The sequence below is a fragment of the Cucurbita maxima genome, unplaced genomic scaffold (assembly GCF_002738345.1).
Source record: "Cucurbita maxima cultivar Rimu unplaced genomic scaffold, Cmax_1.0 Cma_Scf00012, whole genome shotgun sequence".
Lineage (NCBI taxonomy): Eukaryota > Viridiplantae > Streptophyta > Magnoliopsida > Cucurbitales > Cucurbitaceae > Cucurbita > Cucurbita maxima.
In genome coordinates this window covers 5,567,362-5,589,854 of record NW_019272028.1, presented here as the reverse complement: position 1 = coordinate 5,589,854, position 22,493 = coordinate 5,567,362, and the positions used below count along the sequence as shown (strand labels likewise).

Below are 22,493 nucleotides of genomic sequence, written 5' to 3'. Positions count from 1 at the left end.
TAAAATAAAATAAAAATTATGTCAGGCACACTAAATTCATAGAAAAGGAAAAACAAAATCTTAAAGCTAAAGGATATTACTCCAACTAGTCCCACAAATGAACCAACAAACCAATTATACTTTGAGAATATGGATAGATAATATATCAGATACACACCTAATTTGTCTTATTGAAACATAAACAAGGAATACATTCCTATCTTATACTTTTATGCTAATTTATTTCTAATTCCCATAAAAAGAAAAAGAAGAAATTGAGAAGAAGAGATTATGTTATATCGTTCAGAAAATATCCTAACATGGACACAACAACCATAAAAAAAACCTAATAAATTAGTTAAGAAATCAAAATAAAATAGTTAAGAAATTAATTTAACAGTTTTTTTTTCTTTTTGAGAAATTGTTGATTGATGACACCAACTATCCATAACAATTTCATAAGCTCAAACTCCATCATACATCTACCACTAAAATGCATTGAGTTTTTTTTTTTTAAGGATTGCAACATTTAACCAGATACAAAAAGAAGCGTTACATTAACGGTTGCTTAAAAAATTAAAATTAGGATGGTAAAAGAGATTAATGGAAATATTGTGATGCTATGTACCATTATAAGACTGCTGCCTAAGCAATGAACTCAAGTGCTTGAGAGATAACGTTTCATGCTCCACCACCAAGATATGAAGATTTTTGGAAAAACTGGGGAGAGAATAAGGGACACAATGACTTGTATCTTGCAACATTTCCTTTGGAGAGACCGAGAGAAAGGAGATGACCTATATCTTGCAACATTTCCTTCGGAGAGTCTGAGAGAAAGGAGATTAAACATCTAGATTTGAGAGAAACTAAGAGAGTAATTGTTGGGGGATAGAGATGAACAACCCAAAAAGAGCTGAGACAACGTTAAAAGCTTAACATGCAGAGACACAAACACAAAAAGTGACACAGACATAGAACGAGACACACAGAAAGTCTGCAATGGTTCTTGGTGCTTAGTGAAACGGGGCTTCATCAAGGCAAAAGCAAGAGGAGAAGGTGATAATTGATAAATAGATGAGAACAAAGAGTGAATGAAAAAGAAGAAATCTGAAATGGAAAGACATTAAAAGAGAAGGAAGTCAGACTTTAAATTTGAGAGCTTCCAAAAGTTGGTAGAGGCAAAAGATGGGGTTGAATGGGTAACACCTTATATTATCACCAGCCAAAACAACACGTAGAGGGCAATGACAAAGTAGGAAGTTGTGTGGTGAATTTGAGTTTAAAGGAGAATACTTGGTGGCTACACGAATCTAAGTAGAAATGAGAGTGAGACGACACATATTATGTCAATTTTTAGATGGATTAAGATGAATAAGACCCAACTTTTTGTGATGATCACCATAGAAGGGGGAACAAAGGACAAAGGGAGAGGAAGAGGGAGGATATCCCCTCTGTGTGTACTCTCCCCTCAATCCTCAGTTTCATCTACTCTTTTTTTCTAATCTTGCCATTTTCTATCTCTGTGTTGCTTTCTCTCACTTTGAAATGAGGCTTTATATGCAGAGATGAAGCTTGGACTACACCTTTGACTTTCACCTCAATAGCATTTGAGGTGACCCCTATTCCCAGATCTCTCTTGATTTCTCTCTCATTTCACACCATTCAAATCTTAAAAATTAGGTGTGATTTAAACTTCTTTTAATTTTTTTTCCTCCACTAATTTAAAATTAATAAAATTTCTCTTCCAACTTTTTATTTTTATTGTGTTTAAATTAACAAGTTTTAATAATAAAAAATCTAAAAAATATTTTTAAATTAAAAAAAAAAAAAAAACTTGTGTTGGATGAAAATCAATAATTTATATTTTAAAAATACCTTGAACTTCCATTAGAAAGTTTCAAAAATATCATTAAACTTTCAATAATGTTCTCTTGAGTTTTTAAAAATTTGGAGATAATCTATGAGAAGTCGATAGAAAATACAAAAAATTAAAATTTTCTTATAAAGGTGAATGAATGATGTTAATGCTATGTTTAAAATTTCATGAGTATTTTTTTTGATATAGTATTGATAGTAAGAATATTTTTTAAGTTTTTAAAAAAATTTCTTAAAAATTTTCTACTTTTTTTATATAATTTTTCTGTTATTTGTTTTATATGTTATTTAGTTTTTATATTTTGATTTTTTTCCTTTTATTTTCACCACCAATATTTTATGAATTTATTTATATTAAATTTATGAAATTTTCTCAAAACTATTTATGGATATGAAATAAATTGTGTTTACAAATTCTAAGAGTTTGAGAGAAGCTTGGAAGCAAATTTTGGGGAGAGAAATGAACGACCCAAAAAGGAGAAGAGGAGAAGAAACAAACCTAAAGGCTCGACATGCATAGAGACATGCATAGAGACAGACATAGATGAAGAAGATGATGAAGAAGAAGAGAGTAAGTGACGGTGCTTAGTGAAATGAACGGGGCTTCATCAAAGAAAAAACAAGAGGAGAAGCTGAAAATTGCTTAATAGATGAGAGTAGTTCCTTGCTAAAAGAGTTTTAGTTGGAATTGAAATTTATATTTTATAAAATTGGGTGTTTCAAAAGAAACAAAAAGTGAATAAAAAGGACGAAATCCAACCTCAAAATGCATTAAAAGAAAAGGGAGTAAGATCTTACCTTTGAGAGCTTTCAAAAGGGATTCAAACAAGGAGGCAAGAAGTGGGGTTGAATGGGCAACACCTTGCAATATGAGGAGCAAAAATATGGAGGGGGGACATTCACCAAACACGTAAAGGGCAATGACAAAGTAGGAAGTTGTGGGGTGAGTTTGAGTTTCAACGGAGAATACTTGGTGGGTACACGAATTTGAATAAAAATGACAATGAGACAGTATAGATTATGCCAATTTTTTTATGGATAAAGATGAACAAGATCCTACTTTTGGTGATGATAGTCATAACTCTAAGAGGACTAAGAACAGAGAACACAGAGGACAATGGGTAAAGGAAAGGGAACTCTAAGGTCCTCCCGTCTCATCTCTTTTTTTCTAATCTCACCATTTTCCGTTTCTTTGTGGCTTTCTCTCTTACTTTGAAACTTGTGTCATACATGAATTGCTAAGCACTTTTGATCTTACCTTCTAGCCCTAGTTCTCTCTCTTTTCATATTATTCAAATCTTGAACTAATTTTGGGTAAATAAATTAGTTGAAATTCAAACATATTCTAACTTGGTCTATTCCACTCATTTAAATTAATAAAAATATTTTTTAACTTTATATTTTGTTTGAAAAATAAGTTTGGTAGTTACCTTTTTTAAGAAATTTCTAAAATACTTTTAAATTAAAAAAAATTAATCTTACCCTTAGTTTTTGTTTTTTATGAAAATGGTTAATTTCTTTTTTTAAAATTACCCTTAAATTTTCAAAAAAAATTTAAAAAATATCATTAAACTTTCAAAGATGTTTCAAAAATACTATTGAATTTTTAAATTTGGAGATAATTTATGAGATGTCGACCACTATCTACCGTAAATAAAAAATTAAAATTTTCTTATAAAGGTAGAGGGTGTTAATACTATTTTTAAAATTTAATGAGTATTTTTAAATACAAATTGATTTATTGGACGTCACTTAAGTTCAAGACTAATGAAATCCAATTTTTCTCTACAACCATTAAAGATATAAAAAATTGATTATAGAACATATTTATCATGCTGCAACCACCTAATTTCTCTAAAATAAGCTCTAAATAGTGAGAAAAGCTTTCAACAAAAACGTAAGAAACAATAACTTGAAAAATTGTTGATCAAAAACTTATTTTGATCTAAAATATCCTAAAGTTATATGAAACAACTGGAAATGACCATGTGCTTGGCCAATTTAAAATAGACTTGAATCGGACATGGAAAACCTTAAATTGACTGAACCAAAATTGAAACAATTAAACCAAGTTGATCGAAAGTTAGATGACTACAACGAGCCGAACGAGCAAGCTTAAATTGATTGAACCCAAGTTGAAATAATTAGACCGAGATGATTGAAAGTTAGATGACTACAACGAGTCACTGCAAGACGTACATGAGCCAGATGAAACTTAGACGACACCGGATAGTTGTGATGAGACGAAGGTGTGCATGGGCTTGGGCCACTATTTGGGAAGTTGATGGGCTGGAGATTGGGAGTGAGGTGTCCAATAGGCTGGGCTTATTGGATCATAGCCTTTGGATTAGGATCATTGTAAGGCTTTACGCGTGGGTTTCTATTTATTTGTGGTTTTGGTTTGATGTGACCGGACAATCATGTTGTAATTAATTATTTAATTTTTTTATAATAATTTTAATAATTTTATTTCTTTGAGAAAAAAGGATAGATAATTGGCCTGGTAGAAACTTAAACAAAGAAGGGATTCATATATACTCACAATTTATTTCTAATTCTCCTTGAGCAAAAATGACTTACCTCTAATGTTAACATTTCCCTTTCTTTTTCGATAAAAATCTTTTTCCTCTTTTGCTTCAGAGACAAGGGTTCATGATCCACCCCAAGATTTTTTACAAAATTAGGGAGAGAAACACAGACCCAATGATCCATCTGTCCCACATAGAATCTGAAAAAAGAAGATTAAACTTCTAGATTTGAGAGAAGCTGGAGCAAAGTTTGGAGAAGAGAAATGAACACCCCAACAAGAACCGAAACAAAGCTAAAAGCTTAACATGCAAAAACAATTGCTAAATAGATATGAGTAGCTTAGAGCTCAAAGAATCTTAGGAGAAAGTGACAATTGCTAAATAGATATGAGTAGCCCAGAACTGAAAGAGTTTTAGTTGAAATTGAAATTTACGTTCACCATTTGAAGTAATTTTACAAACATGGATGCTTCAAAAGAAACAAATAGTGAATAAAAAAGAAGAAATCCAAGGTGGAAAGGCATTAAAAAAAAAAAAAAAATGAAGTGAGATCTTACATTTGAGAGCTTTCAAAAGGAATTGAAACAAGGAGGAGGCAAAAGATGTGGTTGAATGGACAACACCTGTCAGGAGCAAAAACATGGAAGGGGACATTCATCAAACACCTAAATGGCAATGACAAAGTAGTAAGTTATGGTGAGTTTGAATTTCAACTGTGAGTATACTTGGTGGGTACACTGAATAGTAAAAATGCTAGGGAGGCAATATAGATTATGCCAATTTTTGTATGGATAAAGATGAACAAGGCTACACATTTTGTGATGATATCCATAACGGTACAGGGATAGAGAACAGAGGATAGAGGTAGAAGAAGGGGGAGGGTACACACCCCTCCCCTCCCAGTCTTCGGTTTCATCTTCTTATTCTTTGTAATCTCACCATTTTTTTGTCTCTTTATGGCTTTCTTTTTCACTTTGAAACTAGTGCCTTGCATGTAGTGATGAACTGATCTCTACACATTTGACTTTCACCTCAGTCTTCTTGTGGTTACTTCTGACCCTCTTTCCAATTTTCTCTCTCATCCCATAGCGTTCAAATCTTGAACTAATTTTGTAGGAGAAAATTAGTTAAGATTCAAATTACTCCACTCATCTAAAATTAATAAATATTAAAAAAAAAATTAATAACACTCTTTAAACTTTTAACAAAATTTCATAAATACTTATAAAATTTTTAAAAAAATTCAAAAATACCTTTTCATTATTTTTGGATGAAAATAATTATGAAAACAAAGAAATACCAATGGAAGAACAATCTTTTTAGATTTTATAATTTTATGTTTGAAAATATAAAATATATGATTTTTTTTGTTTAAATTTAAATTTAACCCTTAAACTTGAGTTTGGTTCACTCAATTTAACTTTCATTTTAGTGTGAATCAAATATTTCAAAAATTGTTCCGTGTATTATATATAAAATATAATTCTATGATTAATAAAACTCTAAATCTTTTATTTCACATTTAATAATTTAGTAAATCTTTTATATTTTTATGTGGATGGAAAAATTTCAAATGTTCCCGTATATTGTAAAACTGTTGCTCAAGCAATGAAATCATTCAAGAGAACAGGGTTCATGATCCACCCACAAGTTAGGTAAATCTAGAGAGAGAACCAGGGATCCAATGACTCATCTCCTACCTTTCTCATGGAGATCTATGAAGTAAGATTAAACTTCTAGATTTGAGAGAAACAGAAGAACTTTTGGGAGAGGGATGAACCACCCAAAGAGAAAAGAGTCAAAGCTAAAAGCTCAACATGCAAACACACATCTGAAGAGAAACATAGATGAAGAAGAAAAGAAAGAGACAGATGATGAAGAAGAGAGAGAGTCACATAGATGAAGAAGAAGAGAGAGAGTTAGTGATTGTGCATGATGAAATAGAGCTTCATCAAGTTAAAAGCAAGAGGAGAAGTTGACAATTGTTTGATGGATGAGAGTAGCCAATTGTTGAAGAGTCTTAGTTGAAATTGAAATTTATATCCATAGTTTCAAGTAATTTTACAAAATTGGATACTTCAAAAGAAACAAAGAGTGAATTAAGAAGGAGAAATCAACCTGAAAAGACAATTTAAAAATGGGGTAAGATCTTACATTTGAGAGCTCCTAAAGGGATTAAAACAAGGGGAGGCAAAAGGTGTGGTTGAATGGACAACACCTTGCAATATGAGGAGCAAAAACATAGAGGGGGACATTGATCGAACACGTAGAGGGCAATAACAAAGTAGGAAGTTGTGAGGTGAGTTTGAGTTTCAACTGAGAATACTTGATAGGTACACGAATCTGAGTAGAAATGATAATTATGCTAATTTTTGAATGGATAAAGATGAACAAGGCCCGACTTTTTGTGAGAATAGCCATAATGTAAGATGACAAAGAAATGTATAAAGTGACAGAGAACTTCAGACAAATGTGTAAAAGGATAGAGAATTTTGGAGAAGTATAAAAAGACAGAACTTGAGGACAAAGGTAGAGGAAGGGGGTGTGTACCCTCCCTTTCGAGTCCTCGCTTTCATCTCCTCTCTTGTTCTAATCTCACTTTGATACTCGACCTTACATGAATTGTCCTTACTTCTAGCCCCTCTTACTAAATATCTCTTATCCCATACAATTCAAATCTTGAATTAATTTATTTGACTTTCTCGTCTTATTTCTTGTCTCTCTTCCCACTTATAATCCCTATTCCCAAATTTCTCTCTCATCTCACATAATTCTTACTCTATATGTTCCTCTTCCTAGATTTATCTCTCATCCAACACAATTCCTCTCGTTACTTGTGGTTCCTTCTCCCAAATTTTTCTCTCATTCCACCTCTTTCAAATCCTAAACTAATTTCTTTGACTTTCACCTCAATCGGGATGATAGTTACTTCTAGCCCATTTTTCTTTCTTTTTATAATCTCACTTTGCTGCTTTCTAGCTTATTGTTACTTGCTCTCCACCTTTCACTTTCACCTAGCATCGGCCACTCTTCCCAAATTTCTCTACCTTTCACTTATACTTATGGCCCCTCTTCCCAAATTTCTCCCTCATCCCACACCAATTAAATCTTTCAATTAATTTCTTTCACTTACTTCTACCCTTTTTCCACTCTCTCTTTCTAATCTCACTTGGTAGCTTTCCTTCTCCCTTTGAAATTGGGCATGTAGTCACCTTTTACTTTCACTTCAATATTGCTTGTCTCTACTTCGGGCCCTTTCTCCCCAATTTCTCTTTCATTCCACACCATTCAAATCTTTGTACTAATTTTGTATAAGGAATTAGTTGAGATTTAACCCTCTTTTAACTTCCACTTCTTTCATTCAAAATTAATAATAATAAAAAAAAAATACTCTTTTATTTTGTTTAAAATATTAAGTTGATGTTACTCTTCCATTTTTTTAAAGAGAATTTCAAAAATACTCCTAAATTAAATGTATTATATATATATATATATATATACACCGTTGTTGTTACTTTTGGATGAAAAGTATTAATTATTTTTTTTTTCAAAAACATTCTTAAACTTTCAAAAATATCATTAAACTTTCGAAAATATTTCAAAGGTATCCTTGAGCTTTTAAAAATTTGGAGATAATATGTGAGATGTCCATAGATCATAAAAAAAATTAAAATTTTCTTACAAAGGTGAAATTGTTAATGCTATTTTAAAGTCTAATGAGTATTTAAACATAATAGTAATAGAAAGAGTATTTTTTAACTTTTTTTTTTAGTTGAAAAGTATTAAGGAATGATAATTTTTATTTTAAACTTAATAGTAATGGTAAGGGTATTTTTGAACTTTTTTTAAGAGTAGAAATCATATTTTTGAAACACCATTAAAAGTTGAAAAGTATTTTTGAAATAAACTATATTTTTTAATTTTTTATTAGTTTAAAGTTGTTATTTAAACTTTGGAAAGTCTACGAGTATTGTTTTTTTTTTTTGAGATAAAGTACTAGGCATATTTTTTAAATTTTAATTTTTCAATTTTCAATTAATAAAACTCGATTTGATTTTGAATTTGATTAGGTATAAATAACAAAATTAAATTAGGGGTTTACATTGTCAGGGTTAAAAAATAATTAAAATTAAAAGTAGAATTAAGTATAGGTATACATTGTTTGGGTTTTGAGGGATTTTTTTGACCCAACCCAAAACTGGTTTGATTGGTAACCCAACTCAATCCCAAAATTTTCACCAACTCAACCCTCTATAACCCTCTAATTTCAGGTTGGGTTGTTGGGTTGTTGGGTTGTTTGTTGTTAAAAAAATTGATTTATCCACTAAAACAATCTAAGATAGAAGATATTAAAAGTTAACAAACACAACTCAATCTATAATTATTAAAAAAGAAAAAAAAAATAAATTCAATCAAGAACAACAAAGCAAAAATGTAACTTTCAATATTGCCATAAAAAGACAACTACATACATAAAACTAAAAACAACTAAATATAGATACTTTTTTAAAATTTGTTAAAGTGAGAGAAATGAAGTTTATAATAAAAAAAATATATATATATATATAAATTGTGATATAATAACGTTACACCAAATAGATAATAAATACATCACCATCCATAACAATTTCGTAAACCGAAACCCTATTGAGTTTCTTTCAAGACTACACTTACAGATTACCACATGTTACCATATACAAAAATATATAATAAAATTAAAAAACATATATATAAATTGTGATATAATAACGTTACACCAAATAGATAATAAATACATCACCATCCATAACAATTTCGTAAATCGAAACCCTATTGAGTTTCTTTCAAGACTATACTTACCGATTGTCACATGTTACCATATACAAAAAGAAGCATAACATTAGCTTTAGACCATTGCCTAACAAATTAAAATTAGGATGGCGAAATAGATTAATGAAAATATTGTGATGCTCTTCACCATTGTAAGAGTGTTGCTCAAGCAATGAAGTAAAGTGCTTGAGAGACAAGGATTCATGATCCACCAGGAAGATTAAGACTGTTGCTCAAGCAACGAAGTCAAGTGCTTGAGAGACAAGAGTTCATGACCCACCAGCAAGATACGAAGATTTTTGGCAAAGCTAGGGCGAGAATCAGCAACCCAATGACCACTTCTAAATTTGAGATCATTTCTCATTTCTCACATAGAATCTAACGAGGGAAATTAAACTTCTTTGAGATCATTTCTCATTTATCACATAGAATCTAAAAGAAAATTGTGAATGTTTAATTAATCCACCACACTCAAATGGTGGTGAGAGTTCTCTTACTTATAATCATTTACAGAATACAGAAATAAGGTAAATTACAAATAATAAGGAAATAGCGATAAAAGGAAAGAATAATAAATGAATGCAATATATTTGCATTTAGTAAAAGGGCAAATATGGTAATCCGTAATGTAAGACAAATATCTAAATATTTGCCTTATAATGAACGGTCAACTATCCTTAACACCCCCCCGCAAGCTGAGCGTCGGATTTGAACGAACATGAAGCTTGGATCTGAAAAATTCAAAGAGAGGTCGAGAAATACTCTTTGTGAAGATGTCAGCAACTTGGAGATGAGAGGGTACATATTGTGTACGAAGTTTGCCAGCGATAACAAGTTATCGAAGGAAATGATAATCTAGTTCAACATGCTTGGCCCACTTGTGAGAAACAGGATTAGAGCTCAAAAAAATAGCACTTTTGTTGTCACATAAGAGTAAGGGCTGCTGTGAAATAGGGACCTTGAGGTCATGCAAAAGATGCGTAACCCAAAGAAGTTCAGCAGCAGTTGTGGCAAGAGCACGATACTCAGATTCACAGCTGGAGCGTGATACAGTAGGTTGCTTTTTGGCACTCCAAGAAATGAGATTGTTACCAAGATAAATAGAATAGCCGGATGTAGAACGACGAGTATTGGGACAACCAGCACAGTCAGCATCCGAATAAGCGACTAGCGTACTAGGAACAGTGGATGGACGAAAGATAAGACCAAAGTGGAGTGTTCCTTTGACATAGCGAAGAATACGTTTGACAGCAAGAAAGTGATCTGTAGTAGGGGCATGCAAGAATTGACTGACAGAATTGACAGCATAGGCAATATCTGAACGCGTAATAGTCAAGTACTGAAGGGCGCCAACAAGAGATCTGTAGAGAGTAGGATCAGAGAAAAGAGAACCATCAGCAGTCAGGTGTTGAGAAACAACCATGGGAGTGTGAACTGGTTTGCTATCGAGCAATTGAGTACGAGTAAGAATATCTCGAGCATATTTTAACTGACTGATAAAGAGACCATCAGGAGTGGGTGAAGCTTCAAGACCAAGAAAGTAACTGAGAGAACCCAAATCTTTGGTAGCAAACTCAGAATGAAGCTTGCGAGTAAAGCTGTTAATAAGAGATGAGTTGTTGCCGGTAACAATAATGTCATCAACATAAAGAAGCAAATAGATAAGGTTAGATTGCTGATGAAAGACAAAAAGGGACGTGTCAGCGCGACTGCAAGTGTGAGAAAAAATGAGCTAAAACGCTGAAACCAAGCACGAGGAGCTTGCTTTAAGCCATAGAGAGCTTTCTTTAATAGACAAACATGCATAGGAAATCGAGGATCAACATACCCAGGAGGTTGTTCCATATGAACACGTTCAATAAGCGTTCCATTGAGAAAAGCATTCTTGACTTCAAGTTGTCGAAGAGGCCATTTATTTGTAACTGCAATAGAAAGCACAACACGAACAGTGGTAGCTTTGACAACCGGACTGAAAGTGTCAGTGTAGTCAAGACCAGGAACCTGAGTATAACCTTTGGCAACGAGACGAGCCTTGAAACGCTCGACGGATCCATCGGGCAAATATTTAATACGAAACACCCATTTAGAGCCCACGATGTTGGTGTTGGCAGGGCGAGGAACCAAAGTCCAAGTATCATTTTGTTGTAACGCTCGAATTTCTTCATCCATGGCAGCCACCCAAGCAGGATTCTTAGCCGCAGATTTGAATCCTTTTGGCTCAGTGGATGCAAGAAGAGCAGAGAGAAAACCAGATGAGCCCAACATACCAAGATTTGGTGGATGACGAGTCTTGAATATACCAGCTTTGGCGCGTGTGATCATAGAATGAGTGCCCAAAGAAGAGAAATCAACAGGAGGTTCAATAGAGGTTGAATTAGAAGTCGAATGTTTGATTAATCCACCACACTCAAATGGTGGTGAGAGTTCTCTTATTTATAATCATTTACAGAATACAGAAATAAGGTAAATTACAAATAATAAGGAAATAGCGATAAAAGGAAAGAATAATAAATGAATACAATATATTTACATTTAGTAAAAGGGCAAATATGGTAACCCGTAATGTAAGGCAAATATCTAGATATTTGCCTTATAATGAACGGTCAACTATCCTTAACAGAAATTAAACTTCTGAGATCATTTCTCATTTATCACAAAGAATCAAATTAAACTTCTAGATTTGAGATCATTTCTCAAAGAGAATTGGTAAGAAGGGAGACTAAACTTCTAAATTTGATATCATTTATCACAGAGAATCTGTAAGAATGGAGATTAAACTTCTAGATTTGAGAGAAACGAGAGAGCAAATTTTGAGGGAGAGAGATGAACGAACTCAAAAAGAGAAGAGACAAAGCTAAAAGCTCAACATGCAAGAAGAGGGAGAGAGTCGGTGATGGTGCTTAGTGAAATAGAGCTTCATCAAGGCAAAAGCAAAAGGAGAAGCTGGCGATTGGACGACAGTAGCCCATAGTTGGAGGAGTCTTAAAAGGAATTGAAATTTATATCCACTGTTTGTAGTAATTTTATAGAATTTGGTGCTTCAAAAGAAACATAGTGTGGATGAAAAAGAAGAAATCCGACATGGAAAGACATTAAAAAAAAGAAAGAGGGGGACATTCATCAAACACATAGAGGGCAATGACGAAGTAGGAAGCACCAAATTGAAGTAGGAAGCAACAAAGAATACTCAGTTTGCCAATCTAAATTATTTGTTATGTTTTTCATCTCCTCCTTTTTTGTTTTTCACAAGTTTTTGTTGTTTTTGTGGCTTTCTCTCTCACTTTGACTTTCACCTCAAATCTCTTTTGGGTTACTTCTAGTCCCTTTTCCATATTTGTCTCTCACGTTTAAACACGGATGGTGTTAATATAACACATGCGAAAGCAATTTGGATCTTAGGCATTCTAAGTACATCAATTATAGTGAATTACCTAGCATGTTCAAAAGCATTAAAACTCAATGAGTTTGAACACTAACCTTTTGTCACTCAAGTTTCTTTTTCCTCACAAACCGGTTTTGACCACCACTATTGTCTTCTCCACTATTTTTCGGCCTTAGAACGAGATTGTGGAATCTAGTGAGTGGCTAAACTTGGGAGGGATTTAGTATATATGAAGAGAGAGTTCTTGAGAGGTTCATCTCAAGGTTTTTTCCCAAAGCCAACTTTCCATGTACCATGATCACTCTATTTATAGAGTCATGTTTGCATGTTCATGCAAATTTGAGATGACCAAATTTTGACACTCAAAATTTCAATCAAATGTTTGGGATTATGTGGCAAGCATGCATGCTTGAGTTAACCAAATTTTGACACTCAAAATTCCACTCAAATTTGTGGGGTTTATTTGGAAGTATACAAGTTTGGTTAAACCAAATTTTGAGATCTCAAAATTCTACTAAATGAAGTCACCATTTTGATTTTTCTAAACAAATGTCAATCTCAATCACTCAAAATTCCACTCAAATTTGTGGGGTTTATTTGGAAGTATACAAGTTTGGTTAAACCAAATTTTGAGATCTCAAAATTCTACTAAATGAAGTCACCATTTTGATTTTTCTAAACAAATGTCAATCTCAATCACTCAAAATTCCACTCAAATTTGTGGGGTTTATTTGGAAGTATACAAGTTTGGTTAAACCAAATTTTGAGATCTCAAAATTCTACTAAATGAAGTCACCATTTTGATTTTTCTAAACAAATGTCAATCTCAATCACTCAAAATTCCACTCAAATTTGTGGGGTTTATTTGGAAGTATACAAGTTTGGTTAAACCAAATTTTGAGATCTCAAAATTCTACTAAATGAAGTCACCATTTTGATTTTTCTAAACAAATGTCAATCTCAATTAATTTCAACCTATATTTGATTAAGATATTTAAATAAAATCTTATTTACCTATATTTGATTAAGATATTTAAATAAAATCTTATTTAAATATCTCATATTCTCTTTTTTTGTTTAATTCGTAAATAAGAATGAAAACACAAGGCTTCCCTGCGTTCAAAATATCCTTTTAAGCCAGGTTTCGCTCCTGGGACCTGTGGGTTATGGGGCCCACCATGCAAGGCTTCTTCCCTACGTTTTGATCCTGGGACCTGTGGGTTATGGGCCCACCACGCTTCCGCTCCCCCACCATGCAAGGCTTCTTCCTTGCGTTCAAAATAGCCAGGTTTCGATCCTGGGACCTGTGGGTTATGGGCCCACCACGCTTCACTACATTCATTCAAAATATCTTATTAAAACAAGGTTTCGCTCTTGGGACAATGTTGGTTATGGGGACCCCGCTCCCCCACCATGCAAGGCTTCTTCCCTGAGTTCAAAATAGCCAGGTTTCGATCCTGGGACCTGAGGGTTATAGGCCCACCACGCTTCACTACATTCATTCAAAATATCTTATTAAAACAAGGTTTCGCTCTTGGGACAATGTTGGTTATGGGGACCCACAAGGCTTCCCTGTGTTCAAAATATCTTATCAAAGCCAGGTTTCGATCCTGGGACCTGTGGGTTATGGGCCCACCACGCTTCCGCTGCGCCACTTTGATAGTTGACCATTATATACTATCATAGATTGATTCGATCAAAATGGTTAACTTAGGACCTGTGGATTATGGGCAGACAAGGCTTCACAGCGTTCAAAATATACTATCAAAGCCTGGGACCTGTGGGTTATGGGCCCACCACGCTTCCGCTGCGCCACTTTGATAGCTGACCATTATATACTATCATAGATTTATTCGATCAAAAGGGTTAACTTGAACTACAATTTGGTGGAAAGTTGAAAAATTCTATTAAAGCAAGGTTTCGCCAAAAATATTCTTGTGATAGGGCCCGTTCCTGGTCAGAAATATAGTGAAATCACCTTTCCTATTCTTTCCCCGGACCCTGCGACTAAGAAAGATTTTCACTTCTTAAAATATCCCATATACGTAGGCGGGAACAGGGGAAGGTGTCAGATTTATCACGACGGGAGTAAGAGTAATAATAATGTTTATAATGCTACAGCAGCAGGTATAGTAAGCAAAATAATACGAAAAGAAAAAGGAGGATATGAAATAACCATATGGTGGATTATCGGCCCACAAGGCTTCCCTACGTTCAAAATATCTTATCAAAGTCAGGTTTTGATCCTGGGACCTGTGGGTTATGGGAAGCCTTAAGCCAGGTTTCGATCCTGGGACCTGTGGGTTATGGGCCCACCACGCTTCCGCTGCGCCACTTTAATAGCTGACCATTATATACTATCATAGATTGATTCGATCAAAAGGGTTAACAATAATTTGATGGAAAGTTGAAAATATCCTATTAAGCAAGGTTATGGGCCCACCACGCTTCCGCCACTTTGATAGCTGACCATTATATACTATCATAGATTGATTCGATCAAAAGGGTTAACTTGAACTATAATTTGATGGAAAGTTGAAAATATCCTATCAAAGCCAGGTTTCGATCCTGGGACCTGTGGGTTATGGGCCCACCACGCTTCCGCTGCGCCACTTTGATAGCTGACCATTATATACTATCATAGATTGATTCGATCAAAAGGGTTAACTTACTATAATTTGATGGAAAGTTGAAAATATCCAATTAAAGAAAGGTTTGGACCTGTGGGTTATGGGCCCACCACGCTTCCGCTACGCCACTTTGATAGCTCACCATTATATACTATCATAGATTGATTCGATCAAAAGGGTTAACTTGAACTACAATTTGATGGAAAGTTGAAAATATCCTATCAAAGCCAGGTTTCGATCCTGGGACCTGTGGGTTATGGGCCCACCACGCTTCCGCTGCGCCACTTTGATAGCTAACCATTATATACTATCATAGATTGATTCGATCAAAAGGGTTAACTTTAACTATAATTTGATGGAAAGTTGAAAATATCCTATTAAAGCAAGGTTTGGACCTGTGGGTTATGGGCCCACCACGCTTCCGCTCCCTGCGTTCATCAAAATATCCTATCAAAACCAGGATCGAACTCCCTGCGTTCATCAAAATATCCTATTGCTTTGGTTATGGGCCCACCACGCTTCCGCTACGCCACTTTGATAGCTCACCATTATATACTATCATAGATTGATTCGATCAAAAGGGTTAACTTGAACTACAATTTGATGGAAAGTTGAAAATATCCTATCAAAGCCAGGTTTCGATCCTGGGACCTGTGGGTTATGGGCCCACCACGCTTCCGCTGCGCCTTTTTGATAGCTAACCATTATATACTATCATAGATTGATTCGATCAAAAGGGTTAACTTTAACTATAATTTGATGGAAAGTTGAAAATATCCTATTAAAGCAAGGTTTGGACCTGTGGGTTATGGGCCCACCACGCTTCCGCTCCCTGCGTTCATCAAAATATCCTATCAAAACCAGGATCGAACTCCCTGCGTTCATCAAAATATCCTATTGCTTTGGTTATGGGCCCACCACGCTTCCGCTACGCCACTTTGATAGCTCACCATTATATACTATCATAGATTGATTCGATCAAAAGGGTTAACTTGAACTACAATTTGATGGAAAGTTGAAAATATCCTATCAAAGCCAGGTTTCGATCCTGGGACCTGTGGGTTATGGGCCCACCACGCTTCCGCTGCGCCACTTTGATAGCTAACCATTATATACTATCATAGATTGATTCGATCAAAAGGGTTAACTTTAACTATAATTTGATGGAAAGTTGAAAATATCCTATTAAAGCAAGGTTTGGACCTGTGGGTTATGGGCCCACCACGCTTCCGCTCCCTGCGTTCATCAAAATATCCTATCAAAACCAGGATCGAACTCCCTGCGTTCATCAAAATATCCTATTGCTTTGGTTATGGGCCCACCACGCTTCCGCTACGCCACTTTGATAGCTCACCATTATATACTATCATAGATTGATTCGATCAAAAGGGTTAACTTGAACTACAATTTGATGGAAAGTTGAAAATATCCTATCAAAGCCAGGTTTCGATCCTGGGACCTATGGGTTATGGGCCCACCACGCTTCCGCTGCGCCTTTTTGATAGCTAACCATTATATACTATCATAGATTGATTCGATCAAAAGGGTTAACTTTAACTATAATTTGATGGAAAGTTGAAAATATCCTATTAAAGCAAGGTTTGGACCTGTGGGTTATGGGCCCACCACGCTTCCGCTCCCTGCGTTCATCAAAATATCCTATCAAAGCCAGGATCGAACTCCCTGCGTTCATCAAAATATCCTATTAAAGCAAGGTTTCGATCCTGGGTGTTAAGGATATTTAGTAATAAATTATAGTTTACCATCTAATATTTGCCTTATTATCATACGTATCTTTCCATTTATTGTTATTTCTATTTATTACTATTTCCATATCCTTGTAATTTATTTGATTATAAATAAGATAACTTTCACACCATGGATTTCACACCATTTAGGTTTGGTGGATTAATCAATCCAGACCATTTAGGTTTGGTGGATTAATCAATCCAGCCCTTTCGGTTTAACAACCCTGATCCTTTCTTTTCAATGGCTTTTGAATCCTTCCTCTAATCTTCTTCTCCACCACTGCTGCTATTACTCCTCACATTTTCCAACCCAATCGGTTTTCTCCTTGGCCAATATAGTCTCTCTCATTTTCTTCCCAATCAACCTTCATTCTTCACATAAACCCTAACCTAAACCTATTACTCCTCACATTTTCCAACCCAATCGGTTTTCTCCTTGGCCAATATAGTCTCTCTCATTTTCTTCCCAATCAACCTTCATTCTTCACATAAACCATAACCTAAACCTATCAACCTTTTGCAGAGATTTTCATTCTTCACATTTAGTAGAATAAAACAAAATGAATCTTATTTTCATTCTACTAAACAAATGTCAATCTCAATTAATTTCAACCTATATTTGATTAAGATATTTAAATCTTATTTAAATATCTCATATTCTCTTTTTTTGTTTAATTCGTAAATAAAACAAAAATGCAGTTAACTATATCGTATATATGTAGCACATTCTCCCTAATTTGAATTCGAACATTTCGAACTCACTCATCACACTGTGCTATGGTTTAGTTCGATATGAGCTAGCAAAGGGATCTAATGGACCTATAGATCATGGGCTCCAACGATCCAAGATTAACCGGTTAAACTCATTAACCTTGTTAACCAACATTCGTTAACTACTAAGACATTCCACTATAGCCTAGTAGTTGCACTCCCCTCACTATAGATATATTTCTGTCCATTTGATATAACCATGATTAGTAAGTCGATCCTTCACAGGTTGTTCGTAACTAGAGCTGGGTCAATTTACCATTTTACCCCTGAAGTTACTTCTTGTTCCTTATGTCTCACTGATCCTCTAATAAACAATTGGTTTGTGGTCCAACCAGTAAACCGAATCCCTCTCTGACCAATGAGAGAGTGGGTAGGAGTGAATTTCATCTTGCACCCCACGTCCCCAGCCATTTACCCAGTCTAACCCCTGAAATGGGAGGCCTATTGAGTCGGCGAACTTGAGCCACTCTCACCCATGCAAATCTAAGGATAATTCCGAATAAACAGGTGTTCATGGTTAGCTCAGGATTAAGATCGAGTTACCTAGATCATCGAATGAAAAAAAAAATCAGTCTCAACAGTAAACGACATTATAAAGTGAGAGTGCTTTTCTTCATGGTCCGATCTTATGCAATACTCTAATATAGATCATTTTGGCTATATACTTGAACTTGATCGACTCTTATGTCTCTGCATATAATTCAAGTAACCATACTATAGCCAGAGTGTTCTTAGTTTATTGAATTTAGATTAATTAAAGTTCACTTTATTCAATAACAATCTTTATTAAATAAACAACAATAATAACTTTATTGAAAATAGAATATGTTTTTGTTTACAACAGTTTTAGGACATAAAACCCAACAAACACAGCCCCTTTTCCATTCTCATATTTGTCTCACATGTTTCAGTTTCCCATATTTCACTCTCACGTATTTTCGTTTCTCATATTTCTCTCTCACGTGTTTCTAGCCCCTTTCCCATATTTCTCTCTCACATGTTTTCAATATTTCCGGCCCGTTTCACATATTTCTCAATCACGTTTACGTTTCCCATATTTCTCTATCACGTGTTTTTGTTTCCCATATTTCTCTCTCACGTGTTTCCCTTTCCCATATTTTCAGCCCGTGTCCCATGTCTCTATCACGTTTTCGTTTCCCATATTTCTCTCTCACGTGTTTTTGCCCCCTTTCTCATATTTCTCTCTCACGTGTTTCCTTTTCCCATATTTCTATCTCACATGTTTTCCATGTTTCCAGCCCGTTTCCCATATTTCTCTTTCACGTTTCCGTTTCCTTTCTCTATCATGTTTCCGTTTCCCATATTTCTCTCTCACGTGTTTGCTGCCCCTTTCCCATTTCCCATATTTATCTATCACGTTTTCGTTTCCCATATTTATCTATCACGTTTACGTTTTCCATATTTCTCTATCACGTGTTTTTTCCCCATATTTCTCTCTCACGTGTTTCCCTTTCCCATATTTCCGGCCCGTGACCCATATTTCTCTATCACGTTTTCGTTTCCCATATTTCTCACTCACGTGTTTTTGGCCCCTTTCTCATATTTCTCTCTCACGTGTTTCCTTTTTCCATATTTCTATCTCACATGTTTTCCATGTTTCCAGCCTGTTTCCCATATTTCTCTATCACGTTTTCGTTTCCTTTCTCTATCACATTTCAGTTTCCCATATTTCTCTATCACGTTTCCGTTTCCCATATTTATCTATCACGTTTACGTTTCCCATATTTCTCTATCACGTGTTTTTTTTTCCCATATTTCTCTCTCACGTGTTTCCCTTTCCCATATTTCCGGCCCGTGTCCCATATTTCTCTATCACGTTTTCGTTTCCCATATTTCTCACTCACGTGTTTTTGGCCCCTTTCTCATATTTCTCTCTCACATGTTTCCTTTTTCCATATTTCTATCTCACACGTTTGAGTTTCCCATATTTCTCTATCACGTTTCCGTTTCCCATATTTATCTATCACGTTTTTGTTTCCCATATCTCACATTTCTGTTTCCCATTTTTCTCTCTCACATTTCCGTTTCCCATTTTTCTCTGTCACGTGTTTGGTGCCCCTTTCCCATTTCCCATGTTTCTTTATCATTTTCCATATTTCCCTATCACGTTTACGTTTTCCATATTTATCTATCCCGTTTACTTTTTCCATATTTCTCTATCACATTTCAGTTTCCCATATTTCTCTCCCACGTATTTGCTGTCTCTCTCACGTATTTGCTGCCCCTTTCCCATGTTTCTACCCGTGGCATTACATGCAGTGATGAACTGAGTCAACCTAACCTCCCTAGCATGTCGATACTTCTGCCCCTTTTCCAAATTTCTCTCTAATCTCACACAATTTCTCTCACTTTGAAACTTGGGACATTACATGTCGTGATTAACTACACCTTTGGCTTTCACCACAATCTCACTTGTGGTTACTTTTGGCCCCCTATCCACATATTTCTCTCTCATCGTACACCATTCAAATCTTAAACTAATTTTGTATAAAGAAATTAGTTGAGAATCGGATCACTTTTAATTTTTTAAGTTTTAAAAAAATTAAGTTTTGATGTTTCCCTTCAATTTTTCAAGAAAATCTAAAAAATACTTTAAATTAAAAAAAAACGTTAGTTTGGGATGAAAATAGTTAATATTTTTTTCAAAAATACTCTTAAACTTAAAGTTTCAAAAGATTATTAAACTTTCAAAAATGTTTCAAAGTTACTCTTGAGTTTTTAAAAATTTGGAGCTAATCTATGATATGTCAATAGATCGTAAAAAAAATTAAAGTTTTCTTATAAAACGTGAAGGGTGTTAATGTTATTTTTAAAATTTCATGAATATTTTTTAACACAATATTAATAGTAAAAGTATTTTTGAACTTTTTTAAAAGTTAGAAGTGTATTAATTGAAGTATATTAATGAATGGTATTTTTGAAATAAACTATATTTTTTAACTATTTTTTAATTTAAAATTGTTATTTAGATATTTGAAAGTTATAGATAAAGTATAGACATATTATTAATTTAATATTTATTTTATTCTCAAGTTTATTTAATTGTAATATTTCAAATTTTCAATTAATAAAATTAGATTTAGTTTTTGAATTTGATTAGGTATAAATAATAAGATTAAATTAGGGTTTGATTAATGGATCCAACTCTTTTTCCTCTATAAATAATAATATTCCATGAATGAGAGTGTGGGTTGAAAAATGATTAAAATTAAAAATAGAATTAAGTGCAGAAGTTAATGAATCCTTCTCCACATTTTTCTTTTCTTTTTATAAGTTTTTCTGTTATTTGTTTTTATTATATTATTAAGTTTGGATTTTGATTTATTTTTTACAACTACGGTTTTATGAATTTCTTTTATAAAATTCTGAAGATATGAAATAAATTGGGTTTACATTTATGAAATTTTTAAAGAATGTGGTCTTTGTTCTCGAGATTGAATCTTCAATCTTGAAGTGTAGAAAGTTTTGCTTTTAAGTTTGTTGAAGATATTGAGCTCAATTCTAATAATATTTGATTTGAGGGTTAGACTGTTTATCCTGCTTCTTAAGACTCTTCAACCTCCCGCTAAGAATAAATCTTTAACTTTTAGTTTATGGAAGATTTTAAAGACATTGAGAACATTGTAGAAGTAAAACATACCTATTTATTAATTGATTTCAAGAAAGTTTTCTGCATTGTTATTGATAAATCTATCTCAACCGCTTCCGTTTCCGAGAACAATGTTCCTTAGCCACTCATTGTATTGATCTACATCACTCAGATTAAAGTTGCTGCCAAAGTCGTGTAGATCGTCTTCTAAAACATTAAAGAGATAATCATATTCTGCTAATTGTTGTTGGCTTCCACCATTTCCAAAATTTGCAGCAACATTGTCCAAGTTGGTTGAATCAAGTAAAGCGATGTTCTTTGACATCAACTGAATCCCTTCTGATATGCCACTAAATTCCATTGCTTCTAGCTGCTGAGCTACATCAACTTGATATATATTTGGGACTTGAATTTCATCAAATACATCAAAAGAAGTTACCTCTCGAGTCGTCTTATTGATGCTATATAGAACTGAATTATAGTTTGAAGTAACATGCTGAAAAATTGTGGCCAAGCATTCTGAGACCATGATTTACCAAGTTGGAGCTAACAAGTAGTCTAGGATTAGGCATAGGCTTAGGAGCAATTAGTTGGAATCTTTTCAAAGAGAGGTTCAACCTCCCTATGTAGATTTGTTTGCCTCGTGATTGTGCTGCGTTTGCACCAATGGAAGAAATTGAGTCTGGATTGAGAAATTGAATTTGGATGCTTTCATCTTTGGACCTAATTTATTTGTTCTCCCCTTTTTCGTGTACTTACTTGTGCTTTGTATTTCTAATTCCTCATTTATCCATAAACAACTAAAAGTACATATGGGAAAATAGTAAGCAAACTTGATAGAAGAATACCTGTAGGTGGTTAGCTACCTGGCGCACGATCAAGTATGGTTCATTCATCAACTTAAGTATAAGTTTTGGGAGACCTTCAAAACATAATAACAACAATTAGAAATGCATCATCGTATTCAAAACCTAAAAAAATAAAAATAACTCGTGTGAGAGGTAAAATTACTTTTATCACCCAGTTTGTTAAGGACGTCAAAGAACTTACGACGTCGTTCCACATTCCAAACAATACGTGATCTGGTATTACGGGAAATAGAATATTCCTTCCCTCTTCCATTATCCTCATCAGCTCTTGTATATTCAAAATTGATAGATT

At 34.1% G+C, this 22,493-nt stretch overlaps 5 non-coding genes across 5 annotated transcripts; all 5 read right to left on the bottom strand.

Annotated features, from left to right (window-relative positions):
• Positions 1-14,162: 14,162 nt before the first annotated feature.
• Positions 14,163-14,234, bottom strand: TRNAM-CAU. Its single transcript has one exon. It is a non-coding gene; the product is annotated as a tRNA-Met (tRNA).
• An 886-nt stretch (positions 14,235-15,120) lies between these two features.
• Positions 15,121-15,192, bottom strand: TRNAM-CAU. The gene has a single exon. It is a non-coding gene; the product is annotated as a tRNA-Met (tRNA).
• Positions 15,193-15,422: 230 nt separating this feature from the next.
• Positions 15,423-15,494, bottom strand: TRNAM-CAU. The gene has a single exon. It is a non-coding gene; the product is annotated as a tRNA-Met (tRNA).
• A 736-nt stretch (positions 15,495-16,230) lies between these two features.
• On the bottom strand, positions 16,231-16,302 carry TRNAM-CAU. Its single transcript has one exon. It is a non-coding gene; the product is annotated as a tRNA-Met (tRNA).
• Positions 16,303-16,634: 332 nt separating this feature from the next.
• Positions 16,635-16,706, bottom strand: TRNAM-CAU. Its single transcript has one exon. It is a non-coding gene; the product is annotated as a tRNA-Met (tRNA).
• Positions 16,707-22,493: the final 5,787 nt, after the last annotated feature.